The following is a 26,474-nucleotide window of genomic DNA, read 5'->3' on the forward strand; positions in this document are numbered from 1 at the left end:
AGTAAATGACTAAACAAAATAATTATTTTAATATCAAATCTCCAAGTGGAAGACTGGGACAGCCAGAAACACAATAATGCTGGGAATGAAGGGAAGGCTTGCATTTAGGCTTCCGTAATCTAATTCAGTGGGCCAAATCCGGGTCACTGTCTGTTTTTGTCCATCCTGCAAACTAAGAATGGTTTCTACATTTTTAAATGGTTGGAAAAAAAGAAGAAGAATGTTTCATGTAAAATTATATGAAAATTATATAAAATTATATATAATATATGTAAAATTATATGAAATTCAAGTGTCCACAAATTGAGTGCTCCTGGAGCCCAGCCAAGCTCACTGGTTCCTGTCCCGTCTGTGGCTGCTCTGACATCCCAGTGGCAGAGTTGAGGTGACAGAGGCGGCTTGGCCTGTTTAGACAGAGCCTAAAATATTTACTATCTGTCCCTGAAAAAGTGTGCTGACCCCGGTCTGGCTCAGCCTCACCAGCAGTGGGACCCCCCTTTACATTTGAGGAAACCGAGGCTCAGCAAGATCAGAAACTCAGGCAAGGATTTGAGGGGCCCAACGCCCAGGATGGGAAGACTGACCCCAGAGCCAGGGGACCTCCCTCAGCCCGGCACTCAGCCCTGTGAGAGGCGGGTCCTCCCTCCCATGTCCTCGCTGGTCCTGCTGGGTGGCTGTGCTGCGCAGGGTGGGTGCAATCAGAGGCTCATTGATGCGCCGGCTTTGCGCGTCAGAGAATCAACGTTGCTTCCCCGAGCAGCTGGTGAAGGCTGAAAAGTGGGTCAGGTCCCAGGAGGGGCAGGTCCATTTTTAGCTTTCATTAGGGCTTCATTCATTAATTCCTTCGTTTAGTATTTACTGAGCAGCTACTCAGTTCCAGCCCCTGCCATGGGGACTGAGAACACGGGCAGGGCTCGATGGAGTCGGGGTGGGGGTCCCAGCCCTGAAGGGGCCTGCAGTCTGGCATGTGGGGGGCAATTATAGAAACAAGCGTGAAGTGGGGGTGTGATCAGGTGGAGAAGTAGCCCCCCAGCACTCACGTTCAGCGGGGCAGAAGAGTGGAAGATGAGAAGGGCTCCTGACATCTGAGTGTTGGCGGGATGGAGCGGCAGGGAAGGCTTGCCAGGCAGAAGGACCTGCGCTTGCAAAGGTGTGGAGGGGTGAGGGTGGCGGGGGGGGGGCTTGGGCCAGCTGACGCCTATGTGGTGTGGGGGGCTGGGGCTGTGAGGGGTGAGGAGGCTGCAGAGTGGGTGGACATGGGGGCTCCTGGGGGAAGAAAGCAGGCCCCATGTGCGGTAGCGGAAAGGGCCCAGTGACAGCTTTGGGATGGGGTCCGGGGCCAGGCCTGCCACTTAGGAAGGTCATCTTGGAGCCACAATGTGGAGGGGGTCCTGGCAAGGCAGCAGGGACAGAAGGCACAGAGGGGATGAGGGAGAGAGAAGCCTGAGTAGAGTGGGTGAGCTGGGGCTGGGGCAGCAGCAGGTCGCAGGCTGGGAGGCTCCTGGGGCCCCTTGGAGTGGTTTGGTGGCCTCCGAACCCAAGCACCCTTGCTCTCTGCTCCTGCCCCAGGGCTGGGGGAGGGCACGGGTGGGGACAGAGGTGGTGGTGCTGGGGTCCTCCAAAGGTGCATCGCCAACAGCCACGCACCCTCAGCCTCCCCACCAGGTCCCTCCTCTGCCAGGACCCACTGTCCCAGCCCTGCCACCTTGGAGAGGCTCCCCTGCTGTGCCCTGTTTTCTGACCCGAAGTATCCATGCCTTCCCAAGACCTTGCCCCTGGGGACCGGGCAGACTCATGGATCCCCCATCTGATTCTAAACCAAGGCCAGACGCAGGCTCCATCAGAGGACAGCCTGGTATGGTCACTGCCATAGCCTTCACCGTGGCACCGGCTGGCAGAGGAGCATGGGGCGCTCGGGGTGGGCCTTTGGGCCTCTGGGGCTCTGGGCATCACAGAGCATGTCCTTGGAGCCTCCCTAGAGCCCTGGGCGCGTTCGTACCTTCTCTGCTCCACAATTCAGTCCATGCTGCTGTCCGCAGTCCTCATGCCCTTGATGGTGATTAATGGTTGATGTGTGCGTTCTCTCCGGAGGCTGGGCCCTTGGGCGCGGTTAGTACCCTCAGCCCTGTGGACCACCCCTCCTGTGTGCCCAGAAGCCGGTAATGGGGTTACCAGATAGCCAGGGTCACATGGACTTGGGTGACAGGCATTCTGGGGTGACCAGCTGGGCAGAAAATGGGCCTCCTGGAGCCAGGCCAAGGAAGCAACCACCCCATTGGCTATGGGGTGAACCCACCGCAAGGCAGGGCCCAGGGAGCCAGGTGCATGGATGGAGCAGGCAGGGATGGGTAGAGCAGTGCAGAGGCCACGATTAGTGGCTGAGGAGGGGGTACTGAGGGGAGCAGGGGCCTGGTGGGGATGGGTGCGGTTGAACTGTGGTCACTCTCTCAGATGACAAACAGCGCCAGCTCCTGCCACGTCTCAAAGCCCCTCCTCACAATCCTGGGTCCCAGGTGGACTTTCCAGACCCCTCAGACTGTGCATGGCCCCCTCAGAGGCCATGAGCCCCGGTTCCTGACACCGTGGTGCAGGGTCCTATTGTGCAGGGTGGTGGCCCTCAGCTACCTGCTGCGTCCATCCTCGAACCAGCCTCCCTCTCCCAGCCCTCTCCGCCGGGCTGTCCCTCCTGGGTGTGGCCCAGTGCCTTATCGGTGAGAAATCACCGTTGTTCCAGCTGTAAACATACGGTTGAGCCTGAATCATCGCTGCCAGCTGCCGTGGGGGGTAATAAGGGAGCGTGTGTCAGGGTTTCTAAGTTGTGCTGGGCGGATGCACCTCAAGGAGGAGACACAAAAGCCTTGGGGAAGGCCCGCTCTTTTTTACCTGGCCCGCCTGGGGTAGGCAGGGTCCTTCTGGCACGGGAGGGGCAGCGTGGAGCCTCCGCTTTCACTTCCAGTTGCAGTCAAAGCATCTGGTTTGGGGGCCAGGCGCAGTGGCTCACGCCTGTAATCCCAGCACTTTGGGAGGCCGAGGTGGGCAGATCATGAGGTCAGGAGATCGAGACCTTCTTGGCTAACACGGTGAAACCCTGTCTCTACTAAAAATACAAAAAATTAGCCGGGCGTGGTGGCGGGCGCCTGTAGTCCCAGCTACTTGGGAGGCTGAGGCAGGAGAATGGCTGAACCTGGGAGATGGAGCTTGCAGTGAGCCGAGATCACGCCACTGCACTCCAGCCTGGGCGACAGAGCGAGACTCTGTCTCAAAAAAAAAAAAAAAAGAAAGAAAGAAAGAAAGAAAGAAATTGAGCATATTGTTCTCTTTGTAAAGGAATAGAATTTCCTGCTATGAAGATTGAAAGTGACTTTAAGGATACCGCTGCCCCAGTTCATTTCACAAAGATCTCAAGGTCAGTCCCCTCTAGAGAGGAAATATGATCTGGTTTTGGGGAGACATTCGTCAGACCATGGGGTAAGCCTCAATGTCGCCTTGAAGAGTGAGGCAGGTGCTAACCCCAGGGATCCCCCAGAAGTGTCTAGGCCCTCTAAGATGCATGCCTCCGGAAGACCCTGCCTCGGTTTCCCTCCAGCCACAGGCTGGTGGATGTCTCAAGAAGTGTCTTGGACAGGCTGGCTCGTGCCTGTAATCCCAGCACTTTGGAAGGCCGGGGCAGGAAGATTGCTTGAACTCGGGGGTTCGAGACCAACCTGGGCAACATAGCAAGACCTCATCTCTCTCTTAAAACAAAAATGATGTGTCTGAAAGAGTCAGCCTCTTAGAGGAACTGCCCAAAGTCCTCACCCTCCCGGGTCTTTGTGCCAAACCAGCACTGCGGCTGGGGCTTCTCCTAGGCCGGGTCCTTCTCTGGGGCTTCCAGGAGTCTAAGGTGCTCCGAGGTTGAGACACAGGGCTGCGCAACCCCTTCCCTCTTCCCCCAGAAGCCTCCAGATGCTCCTGTCCTCATTCATGCATCCTGTGGATTCAATCATTCATTCAACAATGATTTTTTTGCATACTTACTGTGTGCCAGGCTTTGCTATGAGGGCTGGGAACACAACAGTGAACAAAAGCCCTTGCCCTCACAGAGCTCACGTTCTAGTGGGGAAGACAGACAGTAAATCAACAAACAAGCTGGGGCGCGGTGGCTCACGCCTATAATCCCAGCACTTTGGGAGGAGGTCAGGAGTTCGAGACCAGTTCACTTGAGGTCAGGAGTTCGAGACCAGCCTGGGCAACGTGGTGAAACCCCATCTCTACTAAAAATACAAAAATTAGCCAGGTGTGGTGGCGGACACCATAATCCCAGCTACTTGGGAGGCTGAGGCACGAGAATCACTTGAACCTGGGAGGCAGAGGTTGCAGTGAGCCAAGATCACGCCATTGCACTCCAGCCTGGGCAACAAGAGTGAAACTCCGTCTCAAAAAAAAAAAAAAAAAAATCAACAAACAAAGCAATAATACGTCCGGGCATGGGGGTGTCTCTCCTGCCACTGTATTTGGACAAGGAGACGGCGGTTAGGGGAGGCGTCCACCACAGTAGCCACCAACCACACGTGCCTGCTGAGTCCTTGAGATGTGGCGAGTGCCACTGAGAATGGAATTGTACATTTTATTAAATTAATTTGACTTTACATAGCCACATGTGGCTGGCAGCTGCCGTATTGGACAGTGTGGCTCTAGAGGAGCACATGGACAGGAAAAGCTGTCACAGCCAGTTGGAAAGTACGATCTGTGGTCCTCAGTAGTAAGGGGTGGAGCCCGAAGTGACCCTGAGGCTGCAGACTCCAAGGTCCCCCCACCCCCGCCACCCCGTTCACTGTGGCGAGGCCCTGAGTCAGATCAGCCCCTGGCTCCATCTGGAAGCTTTGGATTGGGAGACAGCTCTGCAGTAGAGCATTTGACTGCAGAAGCTTCCGATGCCCCAGTACAGGCCAGGGGCAGGAGCAGGTCTGGGGCAGAACAGGGGCTGCCATCACTTTGGCTTGGAAGGAGGGGAACAGGAGCCGACTCCACCTGCATCCAGGTAGCTTAACTCTCAGCACTCAGAACTAAGTCCACTCATCAACATGCTGTAACCCTTTGTTCTAGGAGATTCTGGTCCAGGAAGATGAGACTGTAAATCAGCGACTTGCTTCCTTGTTTGCTCTGGACACTGTTTTCGCTGTAGTCTATCCTTTTCAAAATGATTGATTGATTGATTGATTGATTGAGATGGGGTCAGGCTCTGTTGCCCAGCTGGAGTTCAGTGGCATGATTTTGGCTCACTGCAACCTCTGCCTCCCAGGCTCAAGCAATCCTCCCACCTCAGCCTCCTGAGCAGATGGCACCACAGGTGGGCACCACCACACCTGGCTATTTTTTTTGTATTTTTAATAGAGACAGGGTTTCACTATGTTGTCCAGGCTGGTCTCAAACTCCTGAGCTCAGGCAATCCAACCCCTTCAGCCTCCCAAAGTGCTGGGATTACAGGCTTGAGCCACTGTGCCCGGCCTATCCTTTTTGAGACAGGGTTTTGCTCTGTTGTCCAGGCTGGAGTGCAATGGCACGATCACAGCTCGTTGGGACCTAGAACACCCGGCCTCAAGCAATCCTCTGGCCTCAGCCTCCTGAATAACGGGGACTACAGGTGTGTATCACCATGCCCAGCTAATTTTTGTATTTTTTGTAGAGACGGGATTTCTTTATGTTACCCAGGCTGGTCTTGAACTCCTGTCTTGAAGAGATCCTCCTGCCTCAGTCTCTAGCCTGTCCTTTATAAGCAAGTCATGGTGCCACCCACACTTGAGGGGTGGGCATGACACAATAACGTGAATACCAAAAGCCACAGGGTGATGTATAAAAATCAAGTTATCAGCCAGGTGCAGTGGCTCATGCCTGTAATCCCAGCACTTTGGCAGGCCGAGGCAGGTGGATTGCTTGAGGTCAGGAGTTTGAGACCAGCCTGGTCAACATGATGAAACCCCGTTTCTACTAAAAAATAAGCTGGGCGTGGTGTTGGTACCCATGGTCCCAGCTACTTGGGAGGCTGAAGCACGGGAATTGCTTGAACCTGGGAGGTGGAGGTTGCAGTGAGCCGAGATCACTCCAGCCTGGCGAGAGAGCGAGATTCTGTCTAAAAAAAATTTTTTTTAAATCAAATTATCTCTGCGGTGGGTTGCTCGAACTGTCCCCTTCACAGGACAGTGAGTGCCCATGGGGACCAGCCTCTCAGGTCGGTGGGTCCCTCAATGGGGTAACTGCTCACTATCAAATGGGACTCACTTTAAGACTTACCCTTGGCACTGAGTCTACCCATCCTAAGCTGTTGTATATCAAAACCTGTGTCAAAAAAAGAAACAGAATTACCATTTGGTCCAGCAATTCCACTTCCAGGTATATATACACAAAAGAAGTGAAAGCAGGCATGCACCAACAGATACTGGTACATCTGGGTTCACAGCAGCATTATTCACAATAGCTAAGAGGCAGAAACAAATGAGTGTCTGTTGAGGGATGGGTGGGTAAACAAAATGTGGTCCATCCATACAATGGAATATTATTCAGCCTTGAAAAGGAAGGAGATTCCAACACAGGCTACAGGGTGGACAAACCTTGAGGACATTGTGCTAAGTGAACTGAGCCAGTAACATAAGAACAAGTCCTGTATGATCCCACTTGTAGGAGGTACCCAAAGTGGTCAAATGCATTGAGACAGAAAGTAGAATAGTGATTTCCAGGGGCTGGAGGAAGAGGGTAGAGGGGGCATTGCTTTACAGAGACAGAGGTCCCTCAGCTTGAGGAAACTGAAAAAGTTGAGGGTGATGATGTTTGCACAATGTGAATGTACTTTTTTGTTTTGTTTTGTTTTGAGACGGAGTCTCGCTCTTTAACCAGGCTGGAGTGCAGTGGCGCAATCTCGGCTCACTGCAACCTCCACCTCCCAGGTTCAAGCGATTCTCCTGCCTCAGCCTCCTGAGTAGATGGGTCTATGGCCACACGCCACCACACTCAGCTAATTTTTGTATTTTTAGTAGAGACGGGGTTTCACCATGTTGGCCAGGATGGTCTTGATCTCTTGACCTCATGATCCACCCGCCTTGTCCTCCCAAAGGCTGGCATTACAGGCGTGAGCCACTGCACTTGGCCTCAATGGGAACGTACTTAATGTCACTGAACTGTACACTTAAAAGTGGTTAAAACGGTATCTTTTATGTTATATATATATAACCACAATTTTAAAAAATTCTTTATTTTTATTTTTATTTTTTTGAGATGGAGTCTCAATCTGGCACCCAGGCTGGAGTGCCGTGGTGCCATCTTGGCTCACTGCAACCTCTGCTTCCCGGGTTCAAGCAATTCTCCTGCCTCAACCTCCCGAGTAGCTTGGATTACAGGCGCCCACCACCACACCCGGCTAATTTTTGTATTTTCAGTAGAGACAGGGTTTCACCATTGTTGGCCAGGCTGTTCTTGAACTCCTGACCTCAGATGACCCGCCGCCTTGGCCTTCCAAAGCGCTGGGATTACAGGCGTGAGCCACTGTGCCCGGCCAATTTTTAAAAATTCTAAGAGAAAAAAACAAAACAAAAAACCTTTGCCAATCTCCATATTGAAAGGCCTGCTTTGAACTCCTCCAGCCCAGGCCCCCAAGCCCTGTAAGTGTTAGCCCTGCCCTCCTCTCCTGGGACCTGACCCAGATCCTTAAGCAGTAGCTGGCAGGAGGTAGTCAGCTCCGCCTTGCCTCAGAGCTTGGTTCTGTTGGTCTTTTTGGGGAATAAGCAGCAGTCACATGGCTACATTGCTGCTCAGGAGTTTGAGACCAGCCTGGGCAGCAGAATGAAACCCCGTCTCTACTAAAAACACAAATACAATACTGAGATATTGTGGCCCGGGATTTCCATGTGGAAGCTGCTCTCTGAATGAAGACAGCCCAGGAGGTTGCCTGTCTGCCCTAGGCTATTGGACACCACATCCCCAAAGAAATCTGCGATTGTGCCGGCCAGTCCGCAATGCAGTCGCTCCACGTGGAGGCTGGGCCAGACATACGAGAGGACACAGGATTGAAGAGCCGGCCAGAGTGGACAGGGCAGCAGAAGAAAGATGGGGTGCACAATGTTGGGGGACCCTGGGCAGCACCTGTGGATGTAGCCGCTGCTCCTGACAACTTCTGGAAGCTTCCACAGACCCACGGAATGATGGCCAGCAGCACACGTGGATGTGGCTCTGCTGGTTGGTTGATTGGTTGGTTGTAGAAAAGAATTCTGCCTTGCCCAAAAAAGAGTTCAGGTCTTTGCTTTCAACTCCTGGGAGGTGACCTCTAGGTCCTTGGAATGTCCTGCCAAAGAGTGTCTTCTCCCTGCAGGCTTTGGGCCAGACCAGCAAGTCTAACAAGGTGATTTGAGGTGGGCAGTTTGAGTCACACGGTAACACAGTATCAGCTGGACGTCTGGGGGAAGCTTTTGACTGGGGTCTCCCAGGTAGATGATTGACGGTAGAGGCCCCAGAGAAGATCCTGAGCTGAATGCCAAAGCTTGGGCGAGCTTCCCTAGTTGACAAAACCCCATGTCACAGGAAGTAACACTGTCCATGACCCCATAGGGAGAAGACAACGGGAAGCCCTGTGTCTGGAACTTTCCTGAACTCTGCCCCATGTACCTCCTCCCTCAGCAGAGTCTAATCTGTCCCTTTCATAAGCTCACTGTGGAGCATAGCAGCTTTCAGTGAGTTCTGTGAGTCCTTCCATCAAATTTTGAAAATGAAGCATGGTCTTGGGAACCTCCAAACCCTCAGCTGGTGTCAGAAGTGAGGGTGAACTTGTGGACTGTCCCTTATGTCACAGCAACTCTCTGATTGGCAGATGTCCATGCAGAACGGAGTGCTCGATATGTGGACTGTCACCTTGGTGAGCAGGATTTTGAGAAAGAGCAGTTGATGTTGGTTCCCTCTTATAGGTTATCCTAGAGTAGTTGAGAGAGAGCGAGAGAGAGAGAGAGAGAGAGAGAGAGAGGAGACTTCCTGCCTCAGCTCAGAGCTCACTGGGTAGCTGCTTCCTGGTAGATCTGTGTTAGGGTGCCACCCCGGAAAGTTGGAGTGAGGGAAAAGGGGAGTGGGGGAGGCTGTGCACAGGAGAGCGCAGGAGAAGCACAGCCTTTGTTCTGTCTCCTGGGATGACTTCAGAGGCTGCCTGAAAATTCTTATGTGGAGCATGTGTATGGGCGGTGGGAGGGAGAAGAAATGATCCCAAACTCTTGTCTCCTATTGGTCAAAGCAACTGGGGAGATCCCTAACCTCTAGAGAAATTGGAGTGACAGATGCTGGTTCCCCTCGGTGTGCGTGGGAGGGAGGCAGCCTGGGTTAGAAGCTGCGTTTTGCGGGAGACCTGGCAGGCTGGCCTGGGCAGGGCTTCCTGGGCAAGAACTCCTGGGGGCACCCGGCTTCCTTCCGGCTGTCGAACTTCCTAAATGAACATCCAACATATCCTTCTTATGAGGAAGAGAGAAGCCTTAAGGACTTTGGTCCCTGGGATGGGACCAGAACCAGTAGAGTTTGAGCTAAAAACAAAGACCGCCTTAAGGAGGGCCGGCTTTCAGAAAGCCTCGCTTGTTTGGGAACTTTCCTAAAATAACACTGTTCGAAAGCTAAGACAAGAGCTCAGTTGTGCAAACCATAGGGAGTTTTAATCTGTGTGCCTGCTTGCGCCTGCCAGCTCGGCACGTGCTCGGAATCGGAGGCCAGTCTCTGGAGGGTTCTCTGCTGGAGTGGCTTGAATGAGGCCTTCATGCAGAAGCAGATCCCACCCTCACTTCTCTGAAGGATGACAGCAGGCTCCAGGGCCCTGAGTGGGGCACTGATCAAATGCGTGGGTCCTTCTTAGGATCTTTTTAATGGGTTGCTCCTTTTTAAATGATACTCAGTTCTCAGTGGGCGTCTCTGCCCTTCTGAAAGAAGAGGCTGCCTCCTGCCCACCCTCATCGTAGGCAGCCAGGGTCCTGGCACGGGGAGGGAGCTGCCACTGCCGAGGAGTGCCTCTTCCTGTGAGCAGCTGCGGCTGGCTGCCCAGAGCTTTCTGGGGAAGTAGGATCAGAGCTGTGGCTCTGATGGGGTTTTCTCTGCCCTGGGGGGAGGGGTGAGAAAAATGAAGAAGTCAGGTCACTGCTACTCTTCCTGGGAGGAAGACTGGGGGAAACGTTATAATGTTTTGGCTCAAATCCTCTTTGTGAGAAGGTTCTGTGAGTCCAGAAAGGATAGGGTCACCATCTGACTTCTAAGGGCGATTGGACGTTGGGTGCCAGTAGAGCCTCCCAAGATTCTGCTGCCAGGGGAGGGTGGTGGGGGTCGGTCACAGCAGGAGCTGACATTTTCTGGCAAATGCTGCCTTGTTTGTCATTGCACCCAGAAAATTAATGGTGGTAGCAGGAGCAGTTTCTGCCAGCCAGGCTCGCTGCTAAGCACACGAGCGCCTTTAAGCCTCACCGCAGCCCTTATCCTCACTTCCAAATGCACCGTGCTCGAAACATTGAGAACGTTTTCCTAAGCTTGGCAGCACAGCCAGATGTGATTCGACACAAGGCTATTTGTGATCTTTATTGATCCCTTGGAGTGAATATGCACACATCACACTGGGAGATATGGATGTTTGATTAGGAAGTGCTATCCTGGCCCCTGGGGGTTGTTATGTAATAGATGGTATAAGTGCCCTGTGACCTGTCTGAGAGCCACACAACTTGAATTTCTAGTAGACATCTGGCCTTGAGGCTTCTGGAGAAGGGACTTGGGACCTATATTCGCCTTATTTTATAGACATGTCATTTGAGGCGTTGGAGTCAGGAAGAGAAGCTGAAGCTGGGATTTGCTCCCAGCTCCGTGAGACCTGAAGCTGGGGCACTTTGCAAGGCTTCCATGCAAAACCCAGTCTGGCTCTGAGGTACAGGCTCAGTTTGCTCAAAGGAAAGATTTCTCCAGTGTTGTCTGGATTTGTGTGGCCGTCAGAAGAGCACAAGGCGTGTCAAGTTCATGCAATGCCACTGACAATGAGTGAACACTGCCATCACCGTCACAGTTGCCATGATGATCTCGCCTGAGCCTCACAGCCCTGGGAGTGGGCGGCATCACCCCCATTTGACAGGGATACTCAGGACCCTGGTGACAGGCTCACAGGTCACCCGACTGGGAGGGGAAGTCGGGGATCCAGGCTTTGCCCAACATTTGCAGCAGTTTCCCCTACACTCCTGGAGGCAGGGGTGACTTATGAAATGAGACTGATTTGGAAGCTGCTGGATAACTAGAGATAGGAGTGACCTGGGCCCTGCCGCCAGGGAGCCCAGTCTAGTTCAGGAGCAGAGCTGCAGCAAGCTGAGGGCAGAGATCACCTAAGACAGCACATCTCCAGGGACCCTTCAAGGGCTGTGAGCCCAAGGGACCCTGGCTGGAGGCTGGGGGTGCCTGTGGCCTCTCTCCTGTGCACCCTCCCTGTGGCCCTGAGCCCTGAGGGAAAGGCTGGTCCAGGGAGGCCTTGCCTGGGAGGGGTGGAGAAGAAGCAGCTAAGGTTGGTGCTCTCCTGCCAGGAGCTGTCAGCACCTCTGGCTTCCAGGTCCCCCCTGCAATTTAGGGGAATGGCTGGGACTGGCTTTCTGCAAGTGCTAATTTTCAGCTGTTGCGTTCATGTGGAACCTAAAATTAATTAGCTCCTACATGAGCTCCAGCCTGAGTGCATAAAAAGGATCCTCATTAGGAAAACTTCACCCTTTGGTTGACAGGAGGCTGGCAGCTGGAAGTCAGATCTATAGAGCAGTAAAGGTGCAGCGGCTCGGCCAGGAGAAGTCCCACTTGCCCCTAACCCTTCAGGTCATGCCTGCCTCCCCGAGAAAACTGGGTGCTTCCAAAGCCCATTACCACCCCGCAGGTGTTCCTGAGTGTGGACCTAATCGCAGGCTTTGAGGAGCCCTGGCCTATGCTGTAGGAAGCCCTAGAGGATGTCATTTGGACGGGATGTCAGAGAAGGCCCATTTAAGGTGACTTAGGTAGTGACATTTAAGGAGGAACCCCCAGTAGGAGTTAGCCAAGCAGGGGACAGAGGGAACAGCTTTCCAGGCGGGGGAACAATCCTTGCAAATACCATGAGTTGAAAAAGAGCTTGGCAGAGAGCCAGGGTGTCTGGAGCATAGAGAATGCAGCGGAGTGTGGTGGAGACCTGAAGGTGGCAAGGGACAGTCTAGACCGGGCTTTGGAGGCCAGCAGGAGCGTTTGATCTTTATTCTAAGAACTGTAGGGATCTAGAAGGGTTTGGGCAGGGAGAAGACTGGCCCAGGCACCTTCCAAAAAGACTCCCTCCCCCAATGCTCTCTCCAAAGAGGGAAGAATCCCCCCAGCCCCTTCCCCACCCCCCGACAGCATCTAGCGCCACTGCCATCGTCACTGTGGGTAATTGCTAGGTGTGCCGGGCAAGTGTTTTCTCTTCTGCTGAGCCAGCGGCGGGCAGGCGCTAATCACAGCTTTCACCATCCTCCCTCCAGCCAGCCTCCACCTCCCTATCCCCCATCCTCATATCCTTTATTTGGCAGAGCCCTGAGGAGGCTGCAAAAAGGCTCAGGACCCAAGAACTGAGAGGGTCCTTGGAGGCTGCTGAAGAGGTGAAAGGCATCAGGCCAGTCTTTCCAAACATAATAATAAATAATGTTGCTGTCGTTTGTAATAAGAATGATGAGGAGCCAGCATTTGCCAAGCCTTTCCTATGCTCAGGCATAATTGCTTGAATTTCCTCATTGAATCTTATTTCTCTCTCTCTCTCTCTCTCTCTCTCTCTCTCTCTCTCTCTCTGTGTGTGTGTGTGTGTGTGATGGAGTTTCGCTCTTGTTGCCGATGCTGGAGTGCAGTGTGTGTGTGTGTATGTGTGTGTGTGTGTGACGGAGTTTCGCTCTTGTTGCCGACGCTGGAGTGCAGTGGCGCGATCTTGGCTCGCTGCAACCTCCACCTCCTGGTTCAAGCGATTCTCCTGCCTCAGCCTCCCAAGTAGTTGGGATTACAGGCATGCGTCACCACGCCTGGCTAATTTGAACTCCTGACCTCAGGTGATCCACCTGCCTTGGTCTCCCAAAGTGCTGAGATTATAGGCATGAGCCACCACGCGTGGTCTAATCTCCTTTTTTAATTTGCAATTTTTTGGGTTCATAGTAGGTGTATATATTTATGGGGTACATGAGATGTTTTGATACAGGCATGCAATGCATGATAATCACATCAACCTCATTCAATCTTTTACTTCAACCTTATGAGATGGAGACGGTTTTGAGCCCGTTTTACAGAGCAAGAAATGAAGGTGTGGAGAGGCAGAGTGACTTGCCCAAGATCCCGCAGCCCCGTGGCACATGGTACTACACTGGGGCATATACCTCAGCGTGACCTCCCTTCACCCTCTCAGTCCGCAAGGGTTTCTTGGTACCCACTAGCACTGGGTTGGGAGTCTGTCCCATTATGTCGGCCACACCCCCAGCCCCAACTAGGGGCGGCCCTAAGAAGGCCGTGTGACCACACCCCCCCACAGCCCCACATGATTGGTCCAAGGTAGACACACCCCTGGAGGGCAGCCAATCCACGTGCCGGGGTGTGGCGTGCAAAGATGAGTGGGACCAATCCCCGGGGCAGCGAAGCAGAGAGAAGGAGCCTGGCCTAGGACTGTGCCTCCGAGAGGGCCAATGCGCAGACAGTGGCCGAGAGGGAGTGATGTCCAAGGAGGCCCAAGGCACAAAGCAGAAACCAGATTTCAAGGGAGAAGGGAGGAGAGGAAGAGGCTGACCCAGAGGGGGCCCATCATCGTGGACCCAGAATGACTCCCCTCCTGCTCCCTCCCTGGCTGGGCTGTCCAGCTCGAGCAGGTCCTGTGTGGGTCTCCCCTTCCCGAAGGTGGGGCCGACAGGATGTGGGAGGAAGTCCCGGAACAGCTCTTGAAAGGGACCGGTCCAGCTGGCAGGCACCAACTTGCCCTTCCTCTTTCCCCCTCCTCCTGCTGGAAGGAGGAAGTGGCAGCTGGAGTCATCCTGGGAGCATGAGGTCACTTCAGGGACAGAGATCATGCCCCGTCAATGAACAAGGAGGCCTCCTGCTGCAGGCCCACCAGCCCTGCCTCCTGGCCTGTAGACTGCTCGTGAGGTGAGAGACCACTGTGTCGAGGGTCGTCTCCCTGTGACGCTTATCTCTGGATCCCCATAACTGGCCACTGAAGGCAGCTCCTAGCTGAGTGCTGTGTCTGATGTCTCTATGATAGCTCCCTTTATACACAGCAACTATAGATTCTACCCCTACGCTCCCAAGAGTAGCACCAGGACCCTTGTAACAGTGCCGTGAGGAAGGGATGGTCAGCCTCATCTTCAGGACCCATCACCCGCGAGTCTTTCCCTCAGTCTGAAAAGGGAGATAAGAACGAGTCCTCAAGGGCGCGGATCAGATGCAGAATGTGGGTGGGGCTCCTGGCACAGAGCAAGCAAACTGGAGGTTGTTCACAACTGAACCCTAATGCATCCATCTGTGACCCGCAGACCTCACTGTCCCCTTCCCTGCCCGACCTCCCACCACCAGCTGTACCACATCTGAGGGGTGGGGGCACCGGTTTCTGTTTGGGGGATTCATGCATATTTTAAACTTTGCCTTCACACCGATCAAGAAAAATCAGCCCACTGAATACATGATCACTTGCCTTCCAGAGCTGGTGAGAAGGGGCAAACAGATTGATTATCTGCTGCCGGGTGTTGTGTGTGTGGGGGGGTCCTCTGTGCCGCTGCCGTGTGTCTATTGATGCCAGGTCGGCAGAAGCACCGGGTGGCTAGGGCAGCCATGGGGCAGAGGCTGTGATGCCCCCCACCCAGGTGGGGGATGTTCGATTGCAGGTCTGGCTCGTTGTATTGCTTTTGGCCAAAGGCCTTCTCGAGACCACTGGGGAGGGTTGGAGTTCAGGGCAGTGAAAATGTTTGGTCTTTCAGGGGCGATTTAATGAGAGAAAACTCGATGCATCTTGGGTTCATTTAACCGTGCAGCCAACAAGGACAGCAGACCTACTTCCCTGATCCCCCACATCAAGCATAAAGGGACCACGCTGGGGACCAGCTGTAGCTCACCGCATCATGACCCTGAGGCTATGACAGCATATAAGTTCCCAGGAAAAGGGGGACCTCAAAGAGAGACTATTTGGAATTATAGAAAATAAAGGCACCCGCATGTTTTTCATGCCAAGTTTGTGTCTGCCTTTTCTACATCACTGTGGGGAGGTGTCCTGGTGGGCCACAGCAGCTGCCTCTTCCAGGAAGCCCTCCCTGATGTGCCTTCCAAGACTCCTGTGGCTCACTCCTTCCCTGCCCTTTCTGCTCAGTCCCAGCTTCTGGATGTTGGGTGCCTGCATTTCTGGCTCAGCCTCTCACAGCAAACTGTGAGCCCCTACCGTACAGTTAAGTTCTGTATCCCCAAAACCTGCTTACATACAAACCTGCTGGAGCAACCAAACTTGACCACTCTTGGCTCCCAGGAAACCCCCTGCTTCCAGCCTCCATGCTTTTGCTCCAGCTGTAGCCTTCACCTGGGATGCTGTTCCTGAGTCTTGCCCTCCTCAAATCGAACTCATTTTCAAGGACTGCGTAGGTCATCTCCTCTTTAAGGTTGACTTCCTCGCCGCTGTAGGGGAATGGCTCCACCGTGGTGCTCTGGCAACCTGTACTTCTCCACGTCGGCCACATACACATAACCCACTTGGTCTGAGCCTTGGCAGAAAGCCAGAAGAGCACCAGGGCTTGTGAGGAGCTGCTTCACGGCCATTTCTCTTCCTCCTCCCTTCTTCCAGGCTGGCGGGCAGGAGCCTGGGTCCCATGCCCTCCAGGTTTCCAATGAAGCATGAGGCCTTCTGCCTTGCCCCGTGGGGTAGAGCGACAGGCTACAAAACAGCTTCCCTGCACAGGAAACAGGCTCCTTAGCAATGGGCTGTCTGGCATCCACGTGGCAGTCACCCAGCCCCTTTTATTTTTGTGTTGCCCTGCTTCAGGGAGACCCGGTGCCACAGGCTCTCCTGCTTTTGTGATGTAAGCAATTGGTTGTCTGAATCTAAGAAAGATCCCTTTGATTCTTTGCCTGCTAGGTCTCTTAGCTTCACCTCTCGACACATTCTGCTCCCTCTTCTGGGATCCCAGGACACAGCACTTGTGTCTGCTCCTAAGTTTGTGACACCCCACATCTAGGAACCCCGATGACATAATCATGGTGAACCACAGAGGCTCCAAGGCTAGGATGGTGGTGGTGGCGACAGTCATATTGACAGCCACGTGGGAGAGCTGAGGATGTCCCAAGTGCTAGAGGCCCTGAAGTGCAACCCTGGCGTTTGGTACCATTGTCATTTCCATTTCTCTAACATGGCAACAGAGGTGCAGAGGGGCTTGATAACTTGCCCAGGGCCATGCAGCAGTGAGTGAGTGAGTGAGTCAGTGAGTGAGTGTGTAAGTGAGTGAGTATGTGAGTGAGTGAGTGTGTGAGTGAGTGTGTGAGTGAGTGAGTGAGTGATGGAGAAGGGATTCAGGCTCAAGAGATGTGGCTTTGAACCCACACTTGACCGGCATGTGTGTCCATTGTATGCACTCATTTTGGCTGATTCTGAATTCCTCTTTCTTGAAATCTGAATGTTGACCCTTGTCTTAGTCTGCCTGGGCTGTCATAACAAAATGCCATAGGCTGGGGTACATAACAGACATTTGTTCCTCCTGGTTCTGGAGGCTGGAAGTCCAAGATCAAGTTGCCAGCTGATTTGGCTCCTGGCAAGGACTGTCTTGCAGATGACCACGGCCTTCTTGCTGTATCCTCAAATAGCAGATATATATATATAAAGAGAGAGAGAGAGAGAATGAGAGACAGAATGAGAGAGACAGAATGAGTGAGAGAGAGGGAGAGAGGGAGGGAGGAGAGAGTTTCTCTGGTCTGTGGTCTCGTCATCTAAGGACACTAATCCCATCATGGGGCCCCACCTTCATGACTGCATTTGACCCTAATCACCTCTTGTCTCAGTATGGGCTGCCACAGCAGCCATCTTCTCCTTGTATCCTCTCTCTCCTGACTCTTCTTCTAAGGGCACTAATCCCATTTGTGAGGGCTCCACCCTTACGACCTAGTTCCTCCCAAAGGTGGTTATGGTTTGAATGATGGTGTCCCCTCCAAAATTCATGTTGAAACTCAATTCCCAATGCAACAGTATTACGATATGTGGCCTTTGGGAGGTGATTAAGCCATGAGGGGTCTGCCCTCATGGATGGGATTGGCACCCTTATAAAAATGTCTCGAGGTTGAAAGCAGCACTCTTTTGCCCTTCCATCCCTTCTGCCCTGTGAGGACACAGCCTTCCTCCCCTCCAGAGATGCAGCCACAAGGCACCATTTTAGAAGCAGAGAGCAGCCCTTGCCAGACACTGAACCTGCCAGCACCTTAATCTTGGATTTCCCAGTCTCCAGAGCCATGAGAAAATAAAATCTAATTTTTATCAATTACCAGTCTCTGGTATTTTGTTACAGAAGCACAAGTTGACTGAGACAGATCCTGTCTCCAAATACCATCACACTGGAGATTAGAACTTCAAAATATGAACTTTGGGGGGACACAAACATTCAGTCCATAGCATCCCACCCTTGGCCCCCCAAATTCCTGTCCTTCTCACATACAAATACATTTGTTCCATCCCACAGCTCCAGAAGTCTTAACTTTTTCCGGGATCAACTCTAAAGTCTCTCATTCAAAGTCTTACCTGAATAGCATCTAAATCACATATGGTGGAGACTTGAGGTACAGTCTACCCTGAGGCAAAATTCCCTTCCAGCTGTGACATTGTAAAACTAGACAAATTGTGTGCTTCCAAAATGCAATGGTGAGACAGGGATAGGATAGATATTCCCATTCCAAAAAGGAGAGACAGGAAAGAAGGAAGGAGTAAATGCAAAACCCAAGTAAATGCAAAACCTAGCACAGCAAATTCCATTAGGCTTTAAAGCTCGAGAATCATCCTGTCTGGCTAGATGCTCTGCCCTCCAGGCCCACTGGAGTGGCAGTTTCACGTCCATAGCTCAGTGGGGTGATGCCCACAGCTTTGGTTGGGGGCTGCCTGACCTGCTGAGATGGAAGTACTGGCTCTGATGATCTCTGAATGGCCTTCAGGGCCATTCTTCCATTTTCTTGAAGAACGGTGCGAGTTTGCCACCAAATAGCTTTATCATCCTGTCCTATAAAAGCCAAGAAGTCCCACAGCCTTTCTTCATTCCATCCAGTCTCTGTCTCCTTCAGTTCAAACTGGTAGTGTTTCTGCTGGATGGCTGATAAAGTTGGTAGTTCATACTTGCACTAGTCTTCTTATCAAATGGTCAGTCAGCCACACACTTAGTATTCTCTTCCAAACATACTTTCTCATTTTTTGCACTATGAATAGCCTGAGAATTTCCCAAATATTTAAGTTCTGCTTCCTTTCTGCTTAACACCTCTTCCTTCATTTCTGTCTTCTTATATTTTACTAGAAGCAATGAGGAGAAACCAAGCCACTCCTTCCACACTTAGCTTAGAGAGCTCCTCATGTAAATATCCAATTCATTGCTCACGGCAATTTCATCACTCACAAGTTCTGCCTTCCACAAAGCAATAGGCCATGAACACAATTCTGCCAAATTCTTTGCCGCTTTGTAACAAGGGTCATCTTTTCTCCACTGTTAGATAATTTCTTCCACATTCCTGTCCAAGACCTCATGCAGAATCTCCCTTAAATTTCATATTTTTACCTACATCCTGTACATGCTTAATTATGTATTCTCTAAGAAGACAGGTATTTTCTCTACAGCTCTCCTCCTTTTTCTTTTCTTTTTTCTTTTTTTTCTTTGAGATGGAGTCTTGCTCTGTCACTCAGGCTGTAGTGCAGTGGTGTGATTTTGGCTCACTGCAACCTCTGCCTCCTGGGTTCAAGAGATTCTCATGCCTCAGCCTCCCGAGTAGCTGGGATTATAGGCATGCACCACCACACCCAGCTAATTTTTGTATTTTTAGTAGAGATGGGGTTTCACCCTATTGGCCAGACTGGTCTTGAACTCCTGACCTCAAGTGATCTGCCCACCTCAGCCTCCGAGAGTGCTGGGATTACAGGAGTGAGCCACAGCACCCTGCCTCCTCTTCTCTTTGAGCTCTCACCAGAGTCACCTTTAACAGTCCTTTCATGGCAATAGTAGCTTTTTCTAGCCTCTCAAAGCTCTTCCAGTCTCTACCCATTACCCAGTTCCAAAGTTGCTTTCATGTTTTTAGGTATTTATTACAGCAGCACCCTGCTTCATGGTATCCATTTCTGTCTTGGTCCGCTTGAGCTGCTATAACCAAATACCATCGACTGGGTGACTGAAACAATAGGTATTTATTTCTCACAGTTTTGGAGGTTGAGAAGTCCAAGACCAAGGTGCTGGCAGATTTGGTTCCTGGTGAGGCTGCCTTTAGGGTATGCCCCTTTGCTGTATTTTCAAATGGTGGACACACACACATCCACACACATGTCCCCCGCCTCCACACACACACGGGGTGGTGGGGTGGGTGGGGGGAGAGAGAGAATGCTTTCTGATCTCTTTTTCTGAGGGCACTGATCCTCCTATAAAAGCTTCACCCTCATGATTTCATCTAAACCTAATGACTACCCAAAGACCCCATCTCCAAACCCTATCACATTCAGGATTAGGGCTTCAACATATGAATTTGGGGGGACACAGCTGTTCAGTTCATAGCAGCCCCATCGCCAATGCTTTGTCCTGCCTGACTTTGAATTTTGGCTTGGATTGGCTCCCAGATGTTCCCCAAGAAGGACACAAAAGACACACGTGAAAAAATGTACGTGATAGGCATCGTTACTCCATCGTATGGATGAGGAGCTGAGGCTCAGAGAGGCTGGGAAACCTGCTCGGAGTCACAGAGCAGGTGTGTAAAAAGACAAGAAGCAAAGTCCAAGGCCCACTGCCTCTCATCTCCCGGGATGCCGCTGGAGTTCTCCACGGTGGCCCACTCACTGCATTCTTGATTTGAGGACGGAGCCACAGAGAAGAGGTGGCTTGGCTGGCTGTCGGTATCTACTGGCCTTGGAAGAGGTGCTAAAAATCTCCCTGGATCTTTCAGAATTGAGGCCCTGTGAAGGCAGAGGGGGAACGCTCTTATCCAGCCTGGAAGGAAGAGCAAGGTGAAAGTGACCACCGTCAAGCAGGTCAGCCAGTGACACTCAGCAGAAGAGGCCATGGCTCCTGCACAGAGGTTGAGTCCCAGACCACACAGTCAAGGAAAAGCCCCTGGGTTACTCTCCCTACCCCATCTCCCATTGTCCCCACTGGCTGGAGGGCCACTCGAGTTTGGAGCCTGTCCTCAGAGGCCAAGTCCCCGACGCCCGCCAGTCTCTGGCCCCTTTACTCCCTTCTGTGCCCCTCCTGGTGTCTCCTTTGTACGGAGGTTGGGTCTTCATCCGGAAGCTCATGTCTCATGCGTTTTAGGACAGGTTCTCCAGGAAACCCTGAATTGAGCCCCATGGGCGAGTGCTCTGTGAAGGGGGTACTCCGCAGAGAAACTGGTGAGGGAGCAGGAAGCAGAACAGGGAAGGAGAGGAGGCCAAGCGAAGAGCGATGGCGGGACGTCCCTCGAGGACAGCTCCAGCCTGATTCCACAGGGAGCCCTGGGGCATAAGGTGCACCCCAGCCCGCCCTGACCCGGCCGGAGCTTTCACACTCCTGCACTGGCCAGTTGGTGGCAAAGTGCTGCCCTGGGAGGCTGTAATTGCCCAGCCATCCAGCTCTCTGGGACCATAGCCAACACAGCTTCAGGAGCTGAAGCAGAACCCCTGGGGGAGGCCACTGAAGCAGAAGCTCGCTGAGGCTGGGGACGGGGTACACAGGATGGAAGGGATCTGCCGGGACACCGACTGGCCGGGTCTGCTGCAGGGTCCTGTGGTCCCACAGCCCCATGGTCCCACAGATGTTCTGCAGGGGTTGGCCAGTCACTTGGAGGCAGTGGGTGTCTGCAATCACGGCCCTCTAGGGTCTGATAATAACTGCAAAGATGAATAGCAACCCTCCCACCGGCCGGGCCCTGGGGCACCTGCTGCCACGTCTGCAGCAAAAGGTGTAGGGACAGGCACCTTTCCGCCCCTCTCAGCAGCACAAGAATGGGTGCTGGGCCTGGAACTCTTCCTTCCCCAAGATAAAGAGGCCCTCACAGCCTAAGTGGGGCTGGTTTCTGTGTGTGGGAAGACTTTTCCCTGATTCAGGCTCTGTGCCTTCCTTTGCCCTCCTTAAACCTGTGCATCATACGGCATCTGGCCAACCCCCCACTGCGGGGAGCAGGGTAGGGCTCTCCTGCTGCCACACAAGAGAGATGACTGCTGGCCAATGGCCCTGCCTCAGCTGCCGGGAGGGATGCGCTGGCCGCGGGGACCAGTGCCCGCCACTGCAGCTGATCCTGCCCTGTCCTGTCTCCATGTGAATAAAGCCTTGTTCCAGCCAGTGCCTCACTGCGTGTATTCCTTGGTGACTCGGAGACCAAGGTCCAGGGGTACCCGGACTTCTACTCCCGATAGCAGGCAACGGATGCCTCCTGCTCGATGAAAGGGTCATATCAGACACCAGGACTTGGACAGACACCAGGACGCCCCTTCCCCAGCCCTCACTGCACGCTCTTCCCCAGGGTCAGCATCTCCCATCCTGCATCACAGTTCCCCCTCCCCACATATCACTGAGGGTGTGGGGCGTGTGACCTGACAGTCAGGTTCGACAGCTCTCCCAAGACCTTTGGCCACATCCTGGGAGCTCCTGGCTTGTTGCGGCCTCTGCCCTTGAGCCCTAAAAGAGCTGGGCCTTGGTGCTTTAGCCGCACCCAATGCACTGCCAACGCAGCAAACATCGGATTTACCCAGAGCCTTGTGAGCAACTGGAGCGGGTCCCCAGACCAGACACTTGTGAAATATGCAGACCCCTGGCCCCACCCTCTGAGACCCAAATTCCAAAGGCTGTTGGTGGGCAGGCACCCCAGGTGATTCCAGCTCAGGGGTCTACGGGCCTCACTTTGAGAAACACTGAACTGGGGCAAAATGGAAAAGTAGCTGAAGACAAAGAAAATGGAGGTGGCCACCAGGAGGCCTGATCATAGGTGAGGAAATGCAACCCGGAAGACCAGGACCTTCCAGGGGCGACTTTCAGAGGACCCCAGGAGTCTGGAATTCTCCCCCAAGCCCTACTGAGACGGCCTTATGAACTTGGATACCTCTCAAAGTCTGCACCCTGTAACAGGAGCTTATCCTTCCTTTTCTGTCCTGATGGGGTATTTATGATCATTGACCACATATAAGGCCACAGAGTAGACCTTTAATTAATATCAACATGCAGATGCTGCCAGTGCCTCACTGGCCACCCACGACACTGGGTGCAATGGCTCACGCGTGTAATCACGAGTGCTTTGGGAGGCCAAGGTGGGAGGACCACTTGAGGCCAGGAGTTCAAGATCAGCCTTGGCAACGTAGTGAGACATTGTCTCTACAAAAAAATTTAAAAATTACCTGGGCATGGCGGTGTGCACCAGGAGTCCCAGCTACTCTGGAGGCTGAGGCAGGAGAATTGCTTTGAGCCCAGGAGTTAGAGGCTGCAGTGAGTCATAATTGCACCACTGCACTCCAGCCTAGGTGACAGAGAAAGATCGTGATAAAATAAAATAAAGTAAAAAAGGCCAGGCATGTTGGCTCATGCCTGTAATCCTTGCACTTTGGGAGGCCGAGGTGGGCGGATTGCTTGCGCTCAGGATTTTGAGACCAGCCTGGGCAACATGGTGAAACCCTGTCTCTACTAAAATACAAAAATTAGCTTGGTGTGCTGGCAGGCGCCTGTAATCCCAGCTACTTGGGAGGCTGAGGCAGGAGAACTGCATGAACCTAGGAGGCAGAGGTTGCAGTGAGCTGAGATGGCTCCACTGCACTCCAGCCTGGATGACAGAGTGAGACTGTGCCTCAAAAAAACAAAAAACACCAGAATCTACAAAGAACTTAAACAAATTTACAAGAAAAAAAAAATCAAACAACCCCATCAAAAAGTGGGCAAAGGATATGAACAGACACTTCTCAAAAGAAGACATTTATGCAGCCAACAGACACATGAAGAAATGCTCATCATCACTGGCCATCAGAGAAATGCAAATCAAAACCACAATGAGATACCATTTCACACCAGTTAGAATGGCGATCATTAAGAAGTCAGGAAACAACAGGTGCTGGAGAGGATGTGGAGAAATAGGAACACTTTTACACTGTTGGTGGGACTGTAAACTAGTTCAACCATTGTGGAGGACAGTGTGGCGATTCCTCAAGGATCTAGAACTAGAAATACCATTTGACCTAGCTATCTCTTACTGGGTATATACCCAAAGGATTATAAATCATGCTGCTGTAAAGACACATGCACACGTATGTTTATTGTGGCACTATTCACAATAGCAAAGACTTGTAACCAACCCAAATGTCCATCAGTGATAGACTGGATTAAGAAAATTTGGCACATATACACCATGGAATACTATGCAGCCATAAAAATGGATGAGTTCACGTCCTTTGTAGGGACATGGATGAAGCTGGAAACCATCATTCTGAGCAAACTATCACAAGGACAGAAAACCAAACACCACATGTTCTCACTCATAGGTGGGAATTGAACAATGAGAACACTTGGACACAGGGTGGGGAATATCACACACCAGGGCCTGTCGTGGGGTGGGGGGAGAGGGGAGGGATAGCATTAGGAGATATACCTAATGTAAATGACAAGTTAACGGGTGCAGCCACCAACATGGCACATGTATACATATGTAACAAACCTGCACGTTGTCCACATGTACCCTAGAACTTAAAGTATAATAATAAAACAAAAACAAAAACAAAAAAGCATAAAGGAAATAAACGAACTACGTACAAAACTCAAAAGATAGAAGAAGACACAAAAAGAGAAATTCAGTTGGAAAACAGGGAGAAAAAGTAGATTTGATAAACACATTTGAGAATTAACTCTTCCAAAAACTGGATACTCATTCAATACCTATTTGGACCATTTCAACAGCTCTATTTCACAGATGAGTCCACGGAGGGTCACAGAAGGGAAACTGGGCTGCTGAGGGAGGTTTTGGGGAGCCGGGATGGGAAGGCAGGTCTTTCCGACTCTCACCTTTGCAGTTTCTCCATACAGCTCAACACCTCCCTCCCACCCTGTTTTAGTTTCCTGGGGCTGCCATAAAAAATGACCACAAACTGGGAGGCTTAAAGGAACACGCATTTAGTCTGTGGCTGTTCTGGAGGCTAGAAGTGCAGAATCAAGGTGCCAGCAGGGCCACGCTCCCTCGGGGGCTGCGTAGGACCCTCCCTGCCTCTTTAGCTTCCAGAGGCTCATGGCCTTCCCTGGCACGTGACTGCATGGCTCCAATCTTTCTCTGCATTGTCACATGCGCTTCTTCCCAGTGTGTGTCTCTCTGTGCCCCCTCCTTGTCTTATAAGGACGCCCGTCATCAGAATGTAGGCCCATTCAAGTCCAGCAGGACCTCAACGAACCGCATCTGTAAGGACCCTACTTCCAAATGAGAGCTGTCGGAGGTTCCAGAGGACGTGAGTTTTGCAGGGCGCACTATTCAAGTCGATACACAACTTGATCAGCATTTGGGACCGAAAACCACCTCTTCCTTTCACAACCCAAACTGACTCCTGGGCAGGGCAAACCTGTGGATGCTGACGCATCTCCTGGTGCCCTCCCACCCCATCCCTCACTGCTCATCTCGGTAGTAGGGGGGGTCATGCGACACCCACTCCAGTGCGGGGGACCACCCCGGGCAGGCACCTCCCCGCCTGTGTGTGTGTGCTTCCCTGCTCCCAGGAGGAGGCAGCCCCACCTCCTTGCCAGCTTCGAGGTGAGTCCACCACGCTGAGGCTGCACAGTGCCAGCGTTAACTCAGCAAGGTGGATTTTTAAACTAAATTGGCCAAAAATTTTGATGACCTAAAGACAGACTGTAATTATAAGTCTAGAATCCAGTGATGAGCACATGGGTGCATTTTATTGTCTATGTCATATATGTCTATGCTTGTTGGGGTACTTTCTGAGTGCCCATTTGGGGCTAGGATCTTTTCTTGCCATGTGTAATTGAACTCCCTAATAATCCGGTACAGGGGATGTCACTATCTTCGTTTAATAGATGAGGAAGCAGGGCCCAGGCAGGGTAATTGGCTCCCTCAGGCTTCGTAGCTATGAAGTAGAGTTCAGCTTCGAACCCAGGACTTTGTGACTTCAACGCTTGTGTTTTTGCCCTCATCCTACAGGCAGGGCAGGTTGCAGAGGATTTATTTATCAGTCAGCGAGAGCATAAGTTTAGATTAGCAAGCTAAGCGAGGTGAGCCGTGTTCTTGATGAGCTGTGTTCTGATTTCACCTGGGGACAGTGCTTTGATCCTGCCCGCCCACCGGCAGCTGCTCCTCATTAGCTGGTCCCCACAGCTGGACGCGGCCGAGTCAAAGCGTTGTTGCAAGAGCTACCTGGGCAGGCCAACTCTTGCCCAGGGCTGGCGTCTCAGCAGCCAGGTGGCCGCTCTGAGCCTGGCAGAGGCTTTCTGGAAGCTGGTGCTCAGGAGTGCAGATTACAGCACCAGAACCAAACAGGTGAGCCGGCCGTGGGCTGCAAGGCCCCCAGGAGCCCTCCATGAACTAGTGATATGCTTCTTTCCATCCTGCCTCTGCCGTTCAGTGCTCAAGCCTACGGAGAGGATGCTGGGGCCTCCATATGACAGGGACAGGGCAGCCAGCAGCAAAGCAATGGTCCCCTCTGAGGGCAGCTTGGGGACAAGCAGTCTTCACAGGGGACCCCAGGCTTCCCTAGCAAGTGAACTGGGCTGACCTCTGTTTCCCTGGGCTTGTCCAAGGCCCACCTGTAGCAGCAGGCGTTGGAGATCAAGGAGCAGTTCCTGGGGGAAGCGGGATTTACAATGAGGAAACTCTGACTTCATCTTTTCCCCATGAATTGGAAAATAAACTCCCATTCTTCCATGTTCAATGTTGGCCAAACCCCAATATTCCGCATGAATATGGTTATAACCTGGGGCACATCCTCTCCCCGCTGCTGACTGAGGGTCAGCAAGGGACAGAGACACCTTCAAAATCCCGTGCGTTTGGTTTACATCTTGGTACATCAGAAAATGCTTCTCGCCTGGTCTCCATTTGTGATCTCTCTTGACTCCTGTTTTGAACTTTTGGGGTCAAGCCTATATTAAAGTCCAGGGTTGGGTCAACAGATGGCCCTGGGAAGAAGCAGAAAAGCTGGTGGCCTCGGCCTCTTGATGCTCATTGTCTTGGAAACAGAGACATCCTCTCTGGGTCTCTGCAGGGGCTGAAAGGCACCTGGGGCTGGCTGTTCATTCTCTGGCATGGGCTGTCCATTCCGTGGTCCCAAACCATCTTGCTGCTATCAAACG

The sequence above is a fragment of the Pan troglodytes genome, chromosome 15, assembly GCF_028858775.2.
Source record: "Pan troglodytes isolate AG18354 chromosome 15, NHGRI_mPanTro3-v2.0_pri, whole genome shotgun sequence".
NCBI lineage: Eukaryota > Metazoa > Chordata > Mammalia > Primates > Hominidae > Pan > Pan troglodytes.